Below are 19,891 nucleotides of genomic sequence, written 5' to 3'. Positions count from 1 at the left end.
ATTCTTCCTCCACCAATCTCTCGTCCTCTTCAGGTTCTTCTTCTTCAAAATTCTCCTGCACTTCATCCTCAAGTGCATCTAACCTCATGCATTCCCCCAATTGTTCTGGTGGGTAACTCATGGCCTTGAACACATTGAATGTCATCTTTTCATTGTGTAATCTCAGGGTGAGGTCACCCTTCTGAACATCAATGACAGCTCCAGCAGTGGCCAAGAATGGCCTTTCCAAGATGATGGAGGTCTTGGCGTCCTCCTGCATGTCCAACACCACAAAATCTGCTGGAAATATGAAATCTCCCACTTTTACTAGCAAATCCTCTACTATCCCGTGAGGGAATTTGAACGATCGGTCTGCCAGTTGTAGGGCCATTTTTGTTGGTTTAGCCTCCTCAATTTTCATCTTTCTCATCATAGCTACTGACATCAAATTGATGCTGGCCCCTAAGTCACAAAGAGCCTTCTCTACTGTGATTTCTCCTATAATACAAGGGATCTGAAAACTCCCAGGATCCTTCAGTTTCTGAGGTAGTTTATGCTGAATGATAGCACTGCACTCTTCAGTTAGTATCACAGTCTCATTGTTCTTCCAGCTTCTCTTCTTAGTCATTAGCTCCTTCAAAAACTTGGCATAGAGTGGCATTTGTTCTATGGCTTCAGCAAAAGGTATGTTAATTTGTAGCTTCTTGAAGATTTCCAAAAATCTCAAGAACTGGTTGTCATCTTCCCTTTTCTTCAATAGCTGGGGATATGGAGCTCTTGAGATGTTCAGTTGTGGTATCCCTTTTTCTTTCTGCAGACTTGGCGTGGGAGGTTGAACTCCATCTTACTCTTCTCCCTTTTCATTTGAGCCTTCTTCTTGTGGTTTTTGGGGACGTTCCTTCAGTTCCTTCCCATTCCTAAGTGTGATAGCTTGACACTCTTCCCTTTTGCTTGAATGGGCATCATAGCAAAAGTTGTGGTTAGGAAGCTACTTAAACAGATAGCTGATTTGTGTCTCCAGTTTCTTGATGGCAGCATTTTGATTCTGCATGTTTGACTGCACTTCCTCTCTGAATGCTTTACTGTTTCGAATGTCTTTGCATACTCCTTCAATTAAGGTTTCGATCTTAGAGAGCTTGTCATCAATTGATGGGTGATTCGGAGCAGATGTGCTGTTTTGGTTTTGATAGGCGTGTGGAGAAGTGTTGTTGTTGGAGTTGTAACGTCTCTGGTCTTGGTTTTGATCTTGCTCACTCCCCCACCCAAAGTTTGGGTGGTTTCTCCATCCAGGGTTGTAGGTCTTGGACTATGGATCATAGTTTTTCCTTGGTGAATTCCCAATGTAGTTGGCTTGCTTCTGACTCCCCTCTGCTTCTTCATTCACTCCTTCTTGGGTTGTTGATGAAGTGGAGATTACTGCTACTTGGTTCATCTCTATCTTCTTGGTGAGGTCAGCCAGCTGCTGGGTAATGAGCTTGTTTTAGGCCAACAGAGCATCTACATTGTTTAGCTCCATTACTCCTCTTGTGTTCCCCCTTTCGGAAGCATAGAAGAAGTCATTCTCTGCTACTGTTTCAATAACATCTATGGCTTCCTCAATAGTCTTCTTCTTGTTCAAAGATCCTCCGGATGAATGGTCTACGGCCTTCTTTGACTCATAAGAGAGTCCTTCATAGAAAATGTGCAGCTGCACCCATTCGTTGAACATGTCAGGTGGACACCTCCTTGTTAAGTCCTTGAACCTCTCCCATGCTTCATATAGAGTCTCACCATCTTGTTGCCTGAAAGTTTGGACCTCAGCTCTCAGCCTATTGATTCGTTGAGGAGGGTAAAATCTTGCTAAGAATTTGTTCACCACGTCTTCCCAAGTTGTCAAGCTTTCCCTTGGGAAAGATTCCAGCCACTTGGCTGCTTTGTCCCTAAGTGAGAATGGAAATAGGAGTAGTCTATAGGCGTCAGGGTGAATACCATTAGACTTCACTGTGTCACATATTCTCAGGAAGGTGGTCAAATGTTGATTGGGGTCTTCTTGAACACCTCCTCCAAACGAACAGTTGTTCTGAACAAGGGTGATAAGTTGTGGTTTAAGTTTAAAGTTGTTGGCATGGATTGTTGGCTTTTGGATGCTACTTCCACAATTGCCTAGGTTTGGATTGATGTAAGAGCCCAAAACTCTTCTATCCTCCCCAACATGATTTGCTCTACCTCCTCCCCCATGGTTGTGATCCTCTTCTTCATGATGGTTTTCCATGTTGTCTTCCATGTTTGTTTCAAAGAATTCCTCTTCTTTGTCAGCACCAACCACTTTTTTTCCTCTTGCCTCCCTCCTTAATCTAAGGAAGGTCCTCTCAGGTTCAGAATCGAAGAAAGTTGAAGCCCCCCTTCTTCTCCCTGTCATACAACCATCAAGTGCAAGCAAGAAAAGATAGGTGCAGAAAGTATTTATGTCAGAATTACTGTTAGTTGTGGGTGATGCAATATATCAAACAGTTAGTGGGTTAGCAAACAGAATTGAAAATAACAAAGAAAAACAAAAGAGTAGAGGGGGAAGGGAAGGAGTTTAACTAAAACAAAAAGTAAATCACTCAAACAGAAAATGAAATTCACAAAAATAAAAATGCTCAATCTAGTGATCTTTCAATTTAATCATTGTTGATGCACAATCAATCCCCGGCAACGCTGCCATAAACTTGATGCGCAAAAAACTTGTCTCTCAACAAATCTCCCTTTGGCAAGTGTACCGAATTTGTCGTCAAGTAAAAACTCACAATAGAGTGAGGTCGAATCCCACAGGGATTGATTGATCAAGCAACTTTAATTAGAAGAATGTTCTAGTTGAGCGAATCCAGAATTTGAGTTGAGAGTTGCAGAATTAAAGGACTGGAAGTAAATGACTGAAAATAAATTGCAGAATTTTAAATGGGAATGGGGGATTTGCTCATAAAAGTAAATGGCAGAAATTAAAGAGAATGGGTAAGATCAGAGATGGGGAGTTCATTGGGCTTAGGAGATGTTTCAATTCTCTGGATCAAGTTCATTTTCATCTCTTCCTCAATCAATGCACTCATTGATCTCCTTGGCAATCTTAAGTGATTGAATTACAATTTCTTGCAATTCAATCTCTCAAATCTTGATCAATAGCCAATTCCTTGGTCAATTGCTCATGAGAAGAGATGAAATATGGTCACTGATTATACCACATGCATTTCTCAAATCAAGTATTGAGAGGGTTATAGTCACATACCCATCCAAACCCAATTTGGTCCAGCATGAGAAAGCAATTCTAGCTTGATCTCTTCATTCCTCTTTCAAGGTTCAAAAGAGATCCAAGTTTGAATAGCTTCTCTTCCAAGATAACTACTCAATTGGATGAAGATCGAAAGCTTTCAAGTAAAATCAAGAGAAAAGATAGAAGAAGAATAATGAAAATTAGTATTGATCCATCAAATTACAACAGAGCTCCCTAACCCAATGAAAGGGGTTTAATTGTTCAGAGCTCTAGAAAATGAAAATAAAGATGGAGAATACATCATAGAACTAGAAATTGGAAAGAAAGTAAAATACAGAGAGTAATTCCCTTTTTCCAACTTCCAGAACTCCTTTAACAATTCAAAGCTACTCCTATATATACTACTCTTCTCAGCTTCTAGTTTGCTCTTCAAGTCTTGGGCCTTTGGATCTTGAGTTTGAAGCAGTTTTTTTCTTCATTTGGGCTTGGCTTTACTTGCAGAGAGAAAGTGCTAAGTGGGCAGAGACTTTAGCTCAGGGCGTTAGGGGTGTTAACATTTAGTGAAAGTATAAGTTCGAGAACGTTAGTGACACTTAACATTTTCACTAACGTTCCAATGTACCCCTTTGCTTCACGTTAGAGCCCATGTTAACTAGGTTAACGTGGCTTCTAACGTGGCCTTGCCAACCTTCGAGAGTGTGAGTGACACTCAAAATTGTCACTAACATTCCAGTGTGCCCCTTTTTTGCTTCACGTTAAAGCCCATGTTAACTAGGTTAACGTGGCTTCTAACATGGCCTTTCCAAACTTCGAGAATGTTAGTGACACTCAACATCGTCACTAACGTTCCAATGTGCCCCTAGATCTCACGTTAGAGTCCACGTTAACTAGGTTAACATGGCTTCTAACGTGGCCATTCTTAGCCATCCCAACGTTAGTGACAATGTTGAGTGTCACTAACGTTGGCTCATCATTCATTCCTCATCGTTAGCTTCTACGTTAACTAAGTTAACGTGGAAGTTAACGTGGCTCCTTGGGGGTTGTGTGGTTGCTTCCAACGTTAGTGACGATGTTGAGTGTCACTAACGTTGTCGACAACTCTCACTTCTTACGTTAGCTCCCACGTTAACCAAGTTAACGTGGAAGTTAACGTTGTGTGTTGCATCCTTAGGCCAACGTTAGTGACAATGTTGAATGTCACTAACGTTGGCTTCTCTTCCCCCTTTAACGTTAGAGGCCACGTTAACTAGGTTAATGTGGGCTCTAACGTGGCCAGTCATGAGTGTTTGCTAACGTTAGTGACAATGTTAAGTGTTACCAACATTGGCTCAACTTCCCTTCTCCACGTTAGAGTGCACGTTAACTTAGTTAATGTGACTCTTAACGTGGGCAATGATGGCTTTGAGAGTGTTATTGGCAATCACTTTTCTCATTAACCTTGCAAGTTACCTCCCTTTCCTTGCTTCCTTTGGTCCTGAAATCAAGCAACAGAGTGCATCAAAGTTCTAGTCCAAGTCATGGGTAATGCAGCATACAATTTGTGCAAAATCCTCATAAAATAATGTAAAATGCACAATGTATGCTTGAATCAAGGTGTAGGTGAATATCTACCCAAAACTAGCTTATTTCCTAAAGAAATGCATGAAACTACCCTAAAAATAGTAAAGAAAAGGTCAGTGAAACTGGCCAAGATACCCTGGCATCAGTGAATAACTCACCAAACCAGGAAGTCAAAGTGTACTTACACTTTGGAGCTCAACACATGCAGAAGGCACAGTGAGATAAAAGTTAAGGCCTCTTCCCACGCTAGGCGCCTGATGCGTGGCAGAAGTTAACCAATTTAGAGATTCAATTAAGAGAACAACATTTTATGTATAGCTCTTAACCAGCTAAGATCTGCCTCACCAATCTAAAAAGGGTTGTCACAAATTTTAGAAATAAAATACTGGGAGTATGAGTCCCAGGTCGTCTCCCAACGAGTTGCATGCAAGAGTGCTATTTTATTAATCAAAAAATTCCCAGAAAGTTGAGTTTGATAATGAGCAATTAAAATAATTATGAATTAAGGCAATAAAAATAAACTAAGAATAATTATTGATACTCTGAATAAAAGGCCTTGACTGGGGGAATAACTAAGTGGAGCTTCTATCCTTGTTGGGATCTTCTCAAGTGTGGTGTAAAAAGGTTATTATTCTCACTCGATTTTCCCTTACTAAATAAGGAAAGGTATGGTGATTGAACCAACTCTTACCCTCAGGTCCTAGCCCTCTCCCTGGGGAGGTCTAGTGTTAGTAAGTATGAAGTTAGCTAACAACGTCCAATTTAGCCAAGCACTTGAGTATTCCAACTCAAGTATCACCTCTTAATCAACCCCCATGTCAAGTAGAAATTCTACTCCATTGACATGAAATTAATAATCATAAAAATATGAAAAGACATAATTAATTAAAATAAAATAGAGGATTAAAATTTATTAAAATAAAAATAACTCATATATTAATAAATTCAAAATGTAACATACTTAATTGAATAGAGTCAATGAGTAACTAATTAAAAATAAGGGAATAAGGAAACAAACTAAAATAATGTCTTCAATGGAGGTAATGACTGTTAGCATCCAAAAATCCAAGCAAAAGCATAAACTATCAATGTAATGTAACTCTAAAAACTCATATCTAAAACTAAGTGTAATCCTAATGTGATGAATCTCAATGTGCGTGGATGCGTGTTGAGTCTCTGCATGTTCCCTAGGTTTAGTCTGTGTTTCTGGGCCGAAAATTGGATCAAAAAGCGGCCCAAAATCGCCCCCAGAGTATTCTGTTATTTTGCAGATTGCGCAGGTCACGCGTACGCGTTGTCCAAGCGTTCGCGTGGTTCACGTGTTCGCGTCGCTCGTGCAAACTCCAATCCACGCGTTTGCGTCAGGCACGCATCCGCATCGCTGCGAATTCTTCACTTTGCGCGTTCGCATGGGCCATACGCTTGCGTCATTGCTTGCTGGTCATTTCCTTAGTTTCTTGTGTTCCTTCCATTTTTGCAAGCCTCCTCTCTAATTTCCAAGCCATTGATGCCCTATGAAGCCTGAAACACTTAACACACGGATCACGGCATCGAATGGAATAAAGGAGAATTAAAATACATCATTAAAAGTCTCTGAGAAGCAAGTTTTCAACCATGGAGTGATTTTGGGAAGGAATTGTAAATACATGCTTATCATATGAATAAGTGGGTAGAGAATTGATAAATTCACACAATTAAACACAATATAAACCATAAAATAATAGTTCATCAACCTCTCCACACTTAAACATTAGCATGTCCTCATGCTTAGTTGAAGGAGATAAAGTAAATGAATAGGGAAATGTAAAAATCATGAAATGCAATGCAATCTATACATATATGTAAATGCAACTATATGCTTCTTGTCTACTTGGTTAAAAGTAAGTAAGCTCTTCAAGACAAATATAAATTATATTTCACTAACTCAATTCATAAAGTAAATACAGGTAACATTGTAAGAAGACAGCTCATGAAAGCAGGGAACATAGAATCAAGCACTGAACCCTTACTGGTAGTGTACGTGCACTCTAATCACTCAGGTGTATAGGGTAATCACTCTACTCTTCTCTAGTCATGCTTTCTAAAATTTGTTCTTCACCTAACCAATCAACAATATTTAGCATACCAATGCAAACATCATGAGGTCTTTTCAAGGTTGTAATGGGGCTAAGGTAAGGGTAAGGGTATATGTATATGGCTAAGTGAGCTTTATAAATTGAATCTTTAATTAACCTAAGCTTTCACCTAACATACATACACTCTATATAACTCTTGAATCATGCCTAGCTACCCAAAATTCTCACTTTTGCATCACATACTCATGTATCAATTTTTCTTTAATTTTATCACATATGCATTGATTTTTCATTAACTTAACATTGGGATAATTTTGTCCCCTTATTTATTTACTTATTTATTGAATATTTTTTTTTTTAGCATGAAAATAAACATAGCTTATCAATGCACATGGATTTTTTATTTTTATAGTTTCACATGAGTAGGTACCCAAATTCCCATTATTTTATCATGATATTTCCCTACATAACCCTTGTTCCCACAATTTTCCCATACTCAATGAACACACCATTCCTATCTTAAGCTAACCAAAGATTCAATTGGGATATTTAATTGTTTTTCCGCTTAAGGCTAGTAATACAGTAAAATATAGAACAAATGGGATAAAAAGGCTCAAAGTGGCTGACAAAGGTAATTTAAAGGGTAGGCTTGTTTGGGATAAGTGAGCAGAAATCAAATAATGGCCTCAATCATACGCATGCATATAATATATTAAATATTGGACATATAGGATGAAACAAAATAAGATTACAATCATAGAAAAGTAAACACACAAGAATAAAATATTTATGGTTAAATAATGTAACCATGTAATTAAGCTCAAATCTTACAGGTTGTGTGTTCTTAGCTTTTTAAACTATGTTCCAAATACAACTTCAAACAAGTTTACACAAAGGTTTTGATTTAAATTAGTGAAATTTTTTAGAAAATAGGGTCTTAGAAGAAACTTATTATTTTCAATCAAGTAGAACATGCATGCAACTAATTATTACTATGCAATTTATCCTATCCTAAAAGAAAAATTAACTAAATATCCTATTTTATTGGTGTTTAGGGAAGAGAAATTACCTCCGGAAGTCAGGTACTGACCAACCTCCCCACAATTAAGGCTTTACACCGTCCTCGGTGCCATCTGTCAGAAACAGAGGGTGGCTGGTAGTAGCATCTCCACCATCGGGATTGTCATGGCTCCCTGTGTTGGTAAATGAGGTGGATTCCGAGGTGTCTAGGTCTTTGTAGTTTCCCAAAAGTAGCTCCTTGAGGTATGTGAATCGGCGCTTGTTACGGCGCTCTCTTAGCTTTGCTTTATGTTCCTGCCGATCCAACCTTTCAAGTATCTGATGGAGCAGTTAGTTTGTTGTAGGTGCTTGTGGTGTTGAAGGAGGAATGTCTTCAGCCGATCCTGTAGGCTGGCTTGTAGTGGCTGTTGATGGTCTGATATATTTCCTGTTAGAGACGTACTGATCATCCCGTGGAAGGAAGGCTTTGGTGTCCCCAGCTCTGTAAGAGACTCCGGTTGCCGAGACAAGATCTGAAACCAAGGAGGGAAAAGGTAAGTTGCCCGCTATCTATACGTGTCCCATTGCATTCCGGATATGTCTTGGTAAATTGAGGTGCTGGTCTGTAAGGATGCACCAGAGTAAAACAACCATGTCTGCAGTGAAGGAGGACTCGTGAGTGCTCAGAAAGACATAATGAGACATGATCTATGCCCATACTCGAGCCTCCAAGGTAAGTGCTGAAGCCGATATCCCTTTTGGTCGGGATCGATGGTATCCGTAGATCCATAAGCTGCCAGGTTGTGCTATTACTCTGAGAACGGCATCCCAGTCAAATTGGTATGTCTGGCGCTTGAGTGAGGCTTCTTGGAATGTGTCCAATCCTTCTGGAGTAGGGGGAAGATCTAAAGTTTGTTGAATGGCCTCTTCAGTTATGGGGACTTGCTTCTGACGGACATAGACAGACTGCATGGTTGGCATGTGAAAGTTGGAGTAGAATTCTACTACCCATGAGAGATTAACTTGCCGTGGCTGTCTCTGTAGGAATTCCCATTGTCTTCGTTCAATTTGTGGCTCAACAAATTCAGCAATGTGGTTTGGGAGGATGAGAAGGTATTCATTGTTGTAATTCCTCTCTGCCAGGATGGGAAACATCTGCTCACAGTAGTGGTTAGGAAACCGCGCAGTGTCCTTTGCTGGAAAGGCTTTTTCTTTTTCATCGACCTTGATGATCCTCTTAATTCTTTTTATTGAGGGCTTTACTACTGTTGAAGATGGCTCTGCCCCTAATGTTCTTTTCGTTCCTCTCCTTGTTGGTGGTTTGGAAATAGCTTTCTCCTTTCCTTTCTTGGTGGCCATCCTGAAAGGGGAAGAGAAAGTAATATGTAAAGCTAAGGGTTCGAGCAAGGGAGTGAATATTATGAGTGGTAATTAATGGATGGTAAAGAGGGATGTCGTTAACACATGGTCTAGACTACATGTGAAAAGTGCATCAAAGGTAATATAACAAATGCATGTGATGGCAATTGAATGCTAGATGTTTATTGGCATGCCGGTAAAGACATGAGTAGCATAGATCAAGCATTCAATGTCCAAGTTAAATTACCAAGTCTTTCAAACTAATAACCTATTTGTATTGACAATTAAATTAAATTAATAAAATATAAAAGGGGTTTTGGGAAAAGCAAGCATTAAGGTAGTATCATAACATGAGAGTAGTGCAAGATGCCATACGAGCTTTTTCACAAACACATAGTATGCATGAGAAATATATTTTTGAGTGTAGGAGATTTGAACATGCAAGCAACCCTTATGAAAAGTAATATATAATTGTCAAACAAAACTATAATAATCCACAAGCAAAATATGGAAAATAAAGAATGAAATAAATTTTCAACACCAATAAAAAGAGATAAAAAGAAAGAAAAATAAGGGAAAATATAGATTATGAAGGTGAAAAGAAGAAAAAACTTTAAAACATAAATTAAATTGATAAGGGAAAGTGAAAAGTGAAGAAAGAGAGAAAAGAACCTTGATGATCGGTGTGAAAAATAAGGAAGGAGAATGTAAAAAGTGAGAATGAATAGAGAAGGAAGAAGGGGGAAGAAAGAAATAACAAAGGAAAAGAAAATAAGGATTTAGGAAAAAAAAAGATAAGATATTTTGGCTGATTTGAATATTCTGTGCGCTGCATGCAACGCAGACGCGTGGGTCATGCAGTCGTGTGGCATGTGAATTTGTCAAGTAACATGGACGCGTGGGTCACGCGGTCGCGTAACTTGAATTGTGCGAATGGCTCGAGAGCAGCCGCGCGTTCGCGCGACTCTCAGTTTCAAACTCTATTTGCCTAATTTTAAGGTAACGCGATCGCGTCGTTGGCGCGATCGCGTGAATGGTGATGTTCTGAAAACGACACGGCCGCATGGGGCACGCGGTCGTGTGATGTAGCTGGTGCTTCTAGCATCAGGCCAGCCCAGCTCCATCATAACATGCTGCCATACACCTATTTACGTCGAATTTTTAGGGTCACGCATTCGCGTGGTAACACGAACGCGTGGGAGGCCTATTTTCCAAATGACGCGGCCACGTGGGTAACGCGGACGCGTGGGCATGTTTGTGCTTAAGGCACGCCTCCAGCCATGCTTTCGCGTGACTCACTGTTCACTTTGCTTTTCTTCCTATTGCACCTGTGACGTGGACACGTCAGTGACGCTGCCGCGTCGCGTACGTGCTTTTTTTTTATATAACTAATATGCAAAATGCACATGCAAACTATATGTAGCTAAATGCAGGGATGCTGAGAAGAGTCATTAACATCATAAAAATAAAATAAAAATAAAATAAGATTGAAACGGAACGATCATATCATGGTGGGTTGTCTCCCACCTAGCACTTTGCTTTTACGTCCTTAAGTTGGACGCTCGTTAGGCTCATTCAGCTTCTCTTGGTGGATCTTCTAAGAGGAAGATATCTAGTTCCTTTTGATTCTTCGTCTTCTAACCATGGTAAAGCTTTAGGCGATGTCCATTAACTTTAAGAAATTTGGAGTTAACAGGATGACGCAGGTGGAAAACTCCGTATGGCTCTACCTTCTCTACTCTGTATGGACCTTCCCATCTTGATCTCAGTTTATCTGGCATGAGCCTCAGTCTGGAGTTATATAGTAGAACTAACTCCCCTGGTTTGAATTCTTTCCTTTTTATGTGCTTGTCATGGACAACCTTTATTTTCTCCTTGTAACGCCTGGAGTTGTCATATGCTTCTAGGCGAAGGGTCTCTAGTTCTGCTAGTTGCAGCTTTCTTTCAGCACCAGCCTTCGTAAGATTCATGTTGCACTCCTTCACAGCCCATAAAGCCTTGTGTTCCACCTCTCTGGGGAGGTGGCAAGCCTTTCCGTATACCAAGCGGAAGGGGCTCATCCCAATGGGTGTCTTGTATGCTGTTCTATATGCTCAGAGTGCATCTTGTAACCTGGCACTCCAGTCCTTCCTATGAGGTTTTACTATCTTCTCCAGAATATGTTTAATCTCCCTGTTAGAGACTTCTGTTTGCCCATTGGTCTGGGGATGATAAGCTGTGGCGAATTTGTGAATTATCCCATGCCTTTTCAGTAATCCTGTTAGTCTCTTGTTACAAAAATGGGAGCCTTGATCGCTCACGATTGCTCGTGGTGATCCAAAGCGACAAAAAATATGGTTTCTAACAAAGGAAACAATAGTGTTAGCATCATCAGTACGGGTAGGAATTGCTTCCACCTATTTAGAAACATAATCTACAGCTAATAGTATATAAAAGTAACCATTAGAATTTGGAAATGAACCCATGAAGTCAATGCCCCAAACATCAAAAATTTCACAGAAAAGCATATGCTGTTGAGGCATCTAGTCCCTCTTGGATATATTACTAAACCTTTGGCATGGGGAACATGATTTACAAAATTCAGCAGCGTCCTTAAAAAGAGTAGGCCATCAGAATCCGCAGTCTAGAATTTTTCTAGCTGTTCTTTGAGAGCCAAAATGTCCTCCACTCTCAGATGAGTGGCAGGCCTCTAAAATAGAGTGGAATTCTGATTGAGGAACACACCATCTAATTACCTGGTCAGCACCACACCTCCATAAATATGGATCATCCCATACATAATATTTGGACTCGCTTTTCAGCTTGTCTCTTTGGTGCTTAGTAAAGTTTGGAGGAAAAGTGTGGCTAACTAGATAATTAGCGACAGCTGCATACCAAGGAACTACTTCAGATACTGCTTGTAAGTTATCAAATGGTAAATTATCATTTATAGGAGTGGAGTCACCCTTAATGTACTTAAGGCGACTCAAGTGGTCTGCCACTAAATTCTGGTTACCACTCCTGTCCTTAATTTTTAAATCAAATTCTTGTAACAACAGTATCCAACGTATTAGCCTTGGTTTGGACTCCTTTTTGGCTAATAAATATTTTAGAGCTGCATGGTCTGAGTACACTACTACCTTAGTACCAAGTAAATAGGCTCGGAATTTATCCAGAGCAAAAACAATAGCAAGAAGATCTTTTTCAGTAATAGTATAATTAGACTGAGCAACATCTAAAGTTTTAGATGCATAAGCAATTACAAAAGGGTCTTTACCTTCGCGCTGAGCCAGTGCTGCTCCTACTGCATGGTTGGAAGCATCACACATGATTTCGAATGGGTGGCTCCAGTCTGCTCCTCTTACAATTGGAGCTTGAGTCAGAGCGATCTTCAATTTATCAAACACTTGCATACAACTCTCACTGAACTCGAACTCAATATCTTTTTGAAGCAATCTGGATAATGGTAGTGCTACCTTACTGAAGTCCTTAATGAATCTCCTGTAAAAACCTGCGTGGCCAAGGAACAAATGGACTTCCCTCACGGAGGAGGGGTAAGGTAAATTAGAAATAACATCCACCTTTGCTGGGTCTACAGAAATGCCTGTATTAGACACAACATGTCCTAGTACAATTCCTTGTTTTACCATAAAGTGACATTTTTCAAAATTTAACACAAGGTTTGTATTAACACATCTATCTAACACTTTAGATAAACTATCCAAGCGAAGGCTAAAGGAATCACCATATATGCTGAAATCATTCATAAAAATTTCCATACAGTTCTCAATAATATCAGAAAAAAGACTCATCATGCACCTTTGGAAAGTAGCAGGGGTATTACACAAGCCAAAGGGAATTCTCTTATAAACATAAGTCCCAAAAGGACATGTAAAATTAGTCTTCTCCTAATCGTCAGGAGCTATATGAATTTGAAAGTATCCTGTATAACCATTTAAGAAATAATAATGAGATTTACCTGACAGGAGATCAAGCATTTGATCAATGAATGGCAAGGGATAGTGATCCTTGCGAGTGGCTTGGTTGAGACGCCTATAATCAATGCAAACTCTCCATGAATTCTACACTCTAGTTGTCAGGAGCTCTCCATGCTCATTCTTTATTGTTGTGACTCCAGACTTCTTGGGCACCACTTGTACTGGGCTGACCCATTCGCTGTCTGAAATTGGGTAAATGATATCTGCTTCAAGTAGTCTGGTCACTTCCTTCTTGAAAACTTCTAAGATGGTCGGATTCAATCTTCTTTGAGGTTGACGGACAGGCTTTGCTCCCTCTTCTAAGAATATTCTGTGCTCACAAATTTGAGGACTGATGCCTACTATGTCCGCCAAGCTCCATCCAATTGCTTTCCTATGTTTTCTCAGCACTTTGAGTAGTTGTTCTTCTTGTTGAGAAGTGAGTTCCCTTGCAATGATGACTGGGAACTTCTGCTTGTCCTCAAGGTAAGCATACTTAAGGTGTGGAGGAAGGGGCTTCAACTCTAATTTCTGCTCATAACTAGGTTCTGGATCATCCGGGGCTGGTGATAATGGTAAAGTCTTCTCATGGTTTTCAAAAAGTGTCCCCACACTTGGACCTTGCTCCATGTACTTCTCTTCTAATTCTTCCTGGTGAACCTCAGCTACAGTTTCATCAATAATATAGCACTGGAAGATAGAATGATCTTCCGGAGGGTGCTTCATAGCTTCATATAAACTGAAACTCACTGTTCTGCCATCTATCTCAAAGGAGTAAGTTCCTGAGAATGCATCCAGCTTGAACTTTGAAGTCTTCAGGAATGATCCTCCAAGCAGGATTGATGATGGTCTTCCTGAGTCATTAGGGGGCATTTCCAGGATGTAGAAATCAATGGGAAATGTAAGCCCTTTAATGCTCACTAGTACATCTTCAACAATTCTAACTACTGTAATAATGTTTTTATCTGCTAACACAAATCGAGCTGCCGACCTTTTTAAGGGAGGGAGCCTCAAAGTATCATATATAGACAAAGGCATTATGCTAACACATGCTCCTAAATTAAACATACAGTCAGAAAATATCACACCTCCAATGGTACTGCTAACTATACATGGACCTGGATCACTACATTTTTCAGGTATATTTCCCATTAAAGCAGATATAGAACTACCTAAAGGAATAGTTTTTAATTCATTAATTTTATCTTTATGTATGCACAAATCTTTTAGAAACTTTGCGTATTTAGGTACCTGTTGAATAACATCAAAAAGGGGAACAGTTACCTCGACCTTTTTAAATATTTCTACCATTTTGGGGTCAAGTTCCATCTGCTTTTTGGGGTTCCTTGCAAGTTATGGAAAGGGAATAGGAGGGGCGCGAATTTCAGCTTCTACATCCCTTAATGCTTCATTCTATGGTTGAGCTTCATCTTCTTCAACTATGTCTTGTACGTCCTCTTCCTCTTCAGCATCTTCTATTTCCACCACATCCTCTGCAGATACATTTTCTGGTAGTTTTGGCTATTCATGGTTCCTCTCCTGCAGTGTGGTTTCGGACCATAGAGTGACGGCATTGATGCCACCCTTGGGATTAGGCAGTAGTTGAGAAGGAATTTTATTAGAGCTTGAAGGTTGATGTGTGGAATTAAGTGAGGAATCCATCCGGGAGACGAGAGCTTGTAAAGTGGCAGTTAAGCCATTCAAACTAGAGTTAAGCTGAGCATGCATGTCTTGCTGTCCTTGTGCAAGAGAACGGAGCATATCGTCATTTGATGAGGAACTAGAGTAAGCAGTTTGAGAAGCTTGTTGTTGGGTTTGTTGGGGTCCTTGTGACTGTCTTAGGTGAGGTGCTCTGTAAGGTAGGTTCTGATTCTGCGGTCTGTTGTTGTTATTGTTATTCCACCTCTGGTTTCTATTATTGTCTCTACCTCCTCTATTAAAGTTATCCCTCCAGCCATGGTTAGAATTATCTCTCCAGCCTTGGTTGGAGTTGTCTTGCCATCTATGGCTATTGTTGCCACCTTGGTTGTAGTTGCCGCTTTGTTGATTATATCCTTGATTCGGACGGTCATAAAAGTTGTGAGTAGCTGCCACAGTGTTGTCTTCTTGGAGCTATGGACATTCATCAGTATAATGACTATAATCAGCACAGATCCCGCATACTCTTTGTGGAACTAACTGTTGGCTCTGTTGTGGTGAAGGTTGAGCTTGTTGTGCTTGTTGTTGATTTAGCTGCATCTGCTTCAGTAGGTTGCTCATTTCACATATACTCAGGGTGAGAGTAGTAGTCTCTTTGCTAGTGGAAATCTCTGCAACAGCTTTGGGGTTGTGCCTCTGTCTGTGATTCCTAGTGGACTCAGCTAAGTCGCTGATCAGTTGCCATGCTTCATCTGTGGTTTTGTACTTTTTCAGAGAACCATTACTGGCACCTTCCAGTGTAGTCTTATCCTGGGGATTCATGCCTTGGGTGAAGTAACTGATTAATACTAGTTTATCAATCATGTGATGGGGACATGCGTCTAGGAGATTGTTGAAGCACTCCCAATATTCAAAGAGAGTCTCTGATTCACCTTGAACAATACAGGAGATCTCTTTTCTTAGTCTATCTGTGACTTCAGCTAGGAAGTATTTTTCCAAAAATTCACTTCTGAGTGTATCCCAGTTGGTAACAATTGCTTCAGGTTGAGAGTAGTACCACTCCTTTGCCTTTTCCTCAAGAGAAAATGGGAAAGCGGTTAACAGAATAGAAGTTTCATCTGCACCATGACGCCTAACAGTAGAACAGGCTGTCTGGAAATCCCTAAGGTGCTTGATAGGCTCTTGAGCAGGTAAGCCATGAAATTTGGGCATCAAGTTGATCAGTGCGGTTTTTAGTTCAAAATCTGCAGCTGCAGTTGGGTGATGTACTTGATACGGCTGCAGTGTAAAATCTGGGGCTCCTGCCTCCTGGAGAGTGATTCTCCTAGGTTCTGCCATGTTTCCTGCACGTAAATCAACTGGATCAGTAGTAAATGAGCTTGTCTCGCTCTCAGATGGCGGTTCAGATTCGTCCTCAGATGAGACTGGTGAATTGATAATAACCACTTCACTACCCTCGGAGGCTAACCGACGTCGAGTTTGTCTAATATGTGAAAGAGTTCTTTCAATTTCAGGATCAAATGGGACTAAACTCGGATCAGGCAACGAACGCATCATTCAATGAGAAAGACATGTAACTCATGGTAACAGAAATAAAAATAAAATATGCAATTAAGAATAAAGATATATACACTAATTTATAATTTAGCACACTATTGCAACTCCCCAGCAACGGCGCCAAAAATTGATGCGTGGCAGAAGTTAACCAATTTAGAGAATTCAATTAAGAGACAGCTTTGCACGTATAGCTCTTAACCAGCTAAGATCTGCCTCACCAATTTAAAAAGGGTTGTCACAAAATTTAGAAATAAAATACTGGGAGTATGAGTCCTAGGTCGTCTCCCAACGAGTTGCAGGAAAGAGTGCTAATTTATTAATCAGAAAATTCCCAGAAAGTTGAATTTGATAACGGGTAATTAAAATAGTTGTGAACTAAGGCAATAAAAATAAACTAAAAATAATTATTGATATTCTGAATAAAAGGCCTTGACTGGGGGAATAATTAAGTGGAACTTCTATCCTTGTTGGGATCTTCTCAAGTGTGGTGTAAAAAGGTTGTTGTTCTCACTCGATTTTCCCTTACTAAATAAGGAAAGATATGGTGATTGAACTAACTCATACCCTCAGGTCCTAGGCCTCTCCCTAGGGGAGGTCTAGTGTTAGCAGGTATGGAAGTAGCTAACAACGTCCAGTTTAACCAAGCACTTGAGCATTCCAACTCAAGTATCACCTCTTAATCAACCCCCATGTCAAGTGGAAATTCTACTCCATTGACATGAAATTAATAATCATAAAAATATGAGAAGACATAATTGATTAAAATAAAATAGAGAATTAAAATTAATTAAAATAAAAATAACTTCATATATTAAAAAATTCAAAATGTAACATACTTAATTGAATAGGGTCAATGAGTAACGAATTAAAAATAAAGGAATAAGGAAACAAACTAAAGTAATGTCTTCAACGGAGGTAATGACTTTCAGCATCCAAAAATTGCAAGCAAAAACATAAACTATCAATCTAACGCAACTCTAAAAACTCAGATCTAAAACTAAGTGTAATCCTAATGTGATGAATCTCAATGTGTGTGCATGCCTCCTTGAGTCTCTGCATGTTCCCTAGGTCTAATCTGAGTTTCTGGGCCGAAAACTGGGTCAAAAAATGGCCCAAAATTGCCTCCAGCGTATTCTGTTATTTTTTCAAATTGCATAGGTCACGCGTACGCATTGTCCATGCGTTCGCGTCAGGCAGCGATTTTCCTTGTCACGCGTTCGCGTCGTCCACGCATTCGCGTCATGCGTGCAGACTCCAATCCACACGTTCACGTCAGGCACGCGTCCGCATCGGTGCGAATTCTTCATTTCGCGCGTTCGCGTGGACCATGCGCTCGCGTTATTGCTCGCTAGTCATCTCCTTAGTTTCTTGTGTTCCTTCCATTTTTGGAAGCCTCCTCCCCAATTTCCAAGCCATTCATGCCCTATGAAGCCTGAAACACTTAACACACAAATCACGGCATCGAATGGGATAAAGGAGAATTAAAATACATAATTAAAAGTCTTTGGGAAGCAAGTTTTCAATCATGGAGTAATTTTGGGAACGAATTGTAAATACATGCTTATCATATGAATAAGTGGGTAAAGAATTGATAAAACCACACAATTAAACACAATATGAATCATAAAATAATGGTTTATCACTATTGTTGCCACCTTGGTTGTAGTTGGCACCTTGTTGATTGTATCCTTGATTTGGGCGATCATAGAAGTTGTGAGTGGCTGCCACAGTGTTGTCTTCCTGGAGCTGTGGGCATTGATCAGTATAATGACTATAATCAGCACAGATCCCGCATACTCTTTGTGGAACTAACTGTTGGCTTTGTTATAGTGAAGGTTGAGCTTGTTGCGCTTGTTGTTGATTCAACTGCATCTGCTTCAGTAGGTTGGTCATTTCACATATACTTTGGGTGAGAGCAATAGTCTCTTTGCTAGTGGAAATTTCTGCAACAGCTTTGGGGTTGCGCCTCTGTCTGTGATTCCTAGTGGACTCAGCTAAGTCACTGATCAGTTGCGATGCTTCATCTACGATTTTATACTTTTCAGAGAACCATTACTGGCACCTTCCAGTGTAGTTTTATCCTGGAGATTCATGCCTTGGGTGAAGTAGCTGATCAATACTAGTTTACCAATCATGTGATGGGGACATGCGTCTAGGAGATTGTTGAAGCGCTCCCAATATTCAAAGAGAGTCTCTGATTTACCTTGAACAATGCAGGAGATCTCTTTTCTCAGTCTATCTGTGACTTCAGCTGGGAAGTATTTTTCCAAAAATTCTCTTCTGAGTGTATCCCAGTTGGTAACAGTTGCTTCAGGTTGGGAGTAGTACCACTCCCTCGCCTTTCCCTCAAGAGAAAATGGGAAAGTGGTTAACAAAAAAGAAGTTTCATCTGCACCATGACGCCTAACAGTAGAACAGGCTGTCTGGAAATCCCTAAGGTGCTTGATAGGCTCTTGAGCAGGTAAGCCATGAAACTTGGGCATCAAGTTGATCAGTGCGGTTTTTAGTTCAAAATCTGCAGCTGCAGTTGGGTGATGCACTTGATACGGCTACAGTGTAAAATCTGGGGCTCCTGCCTCCTAGAGATTAATCCTCCTAGGTGCTGCCATGTTTTCTGCACGTAAATCAACTGGATTAGTAGTAAATGAGCTTGTCTCGCTCTCAGATGGTGGTTCAGATTCGCCTTCAGATGAGACTGGTGAATTGATAATAACCACTTCACCACCCTCGGAGGCTAACCGACGTCTAGTTCGTCTAATATGTGAAAGAGTTCTTTCAATTTCAGGATCAAATGGGACTAAACTTAGATCAGACAATGAACGCGTCATTCAATGAGAAAGACATGTAACTCATGGTAATAGAAATAAAAATAAAATATGCAAATAAAAATAAAATATATACACTAATTAATAATTTAGCACACTATTGCAACTCCCCGGCAATGGCGCCAAAAATTGATGCGTGGCAGAAGTTAACCAATTTAGAGATTCAATTAAGAGAACAGCGTTGCATGTATAGCTCTTAACTAGCTAAGATCTACCTCACAAATTTAAAAAGGGTTGTCACAAATTTTAGAAATAAAATACTGGGAGTATGAGTCCCAGGTCGTCTCCCAACGAGTTGTAGGCAAGAGTGCTATTTTATTAATCAGAAAATTTCCAGAAAGTTGAGTTTGATAATGAGAAATTAAAATAATTGTGAATTAAGGCAATAAAAATAAACTAAGAATAATTATTGATACTCTGAATAAAAGGCCTTGACTGGGTGAATAACTAAGTGGAGCTTCTATCCTTTTTGGGATCTTCTCAAGTGTGGTGTAAAAAGGTTATTGTTCTCACTCGATTTTCCCTTACTAAATAAGGAAAGGTATGGTGATTGAACCAACTCTTACCCTCAGGTCCTAGCCCTCTCCCTGGGGAGGTCTAGTGTTAGTAAGTGTGAAGTTAGCTAACAATGTCCAGTTTAACCAAGCACTTGAGTATTCCAACTCAGGTATCACCTCTTAATCAATCCCCATGTCAAGTAGAAATTCTACTCCA

The 19,891-nt window shown here is 40.0% G+C and overlaps 3 non-coding genes across 3 annotated transcripts; all 3 read left to right on the top strand.

Annotated features, from left to right (window-relative positions):
* Positions 1-1,685: 1,685 nt before the first annotated feature.
* On the top strand, positions 1,686-1,789 carry LOC148553699 (small nucleolar RNA R71). The gene has a single exon (XR_015892637.1). It is a non-coding gene; the product is annotated as a small nucleolar RNA R71 (small nucleolar RNA).
* Positions 1,790-15,653: 13,864 nt separating this feature from the next.
* On the top strand, positions 15,654-15,761 carry LOC148553698 (small nucleolar RNA R71). Its single transcript, XR_015893249.1, has one exon. It is a non-coding gene; the product is annotated as a small nucleolar RNA R71 (small nucleolar RNA).
* A 2,720-nt stretch (positions 15,762-18,481) lies between these two features.
* Positions 18,482-18,589, top strand: LOC148553697 (small nucleolar RNA R71). The gene has a single exon (XR_015893275.1). It is a non-coding gene; the product is annotated as a small nucleolar RNA R71 (small nucleolar RNA).
* Positions 18,590-19,891: the final 1,302 nt, after the last annotated feature.

This window comes from Arachis ipaensis, chromosome B7, assembly GCF_059453495.1.
Source record: "Arachis ipaensis isolate K30076 ecotype BB chromosome B7, ASM5945349v1, whole genome shotgun sequence".
Taxonomy (NCBI): domain Eukaryota; kingdom Viridiplantae; phylum Streptophyta; class Magnoliopsida; order Fabales; family Fabaceae; genus Arachis; species Arachis ipaensis.
The sequence above is the reverse complement of the archived record's forward strand: the minus strand, read 5'-3'. Positions and strand labels throughout refer to the sequence as shown.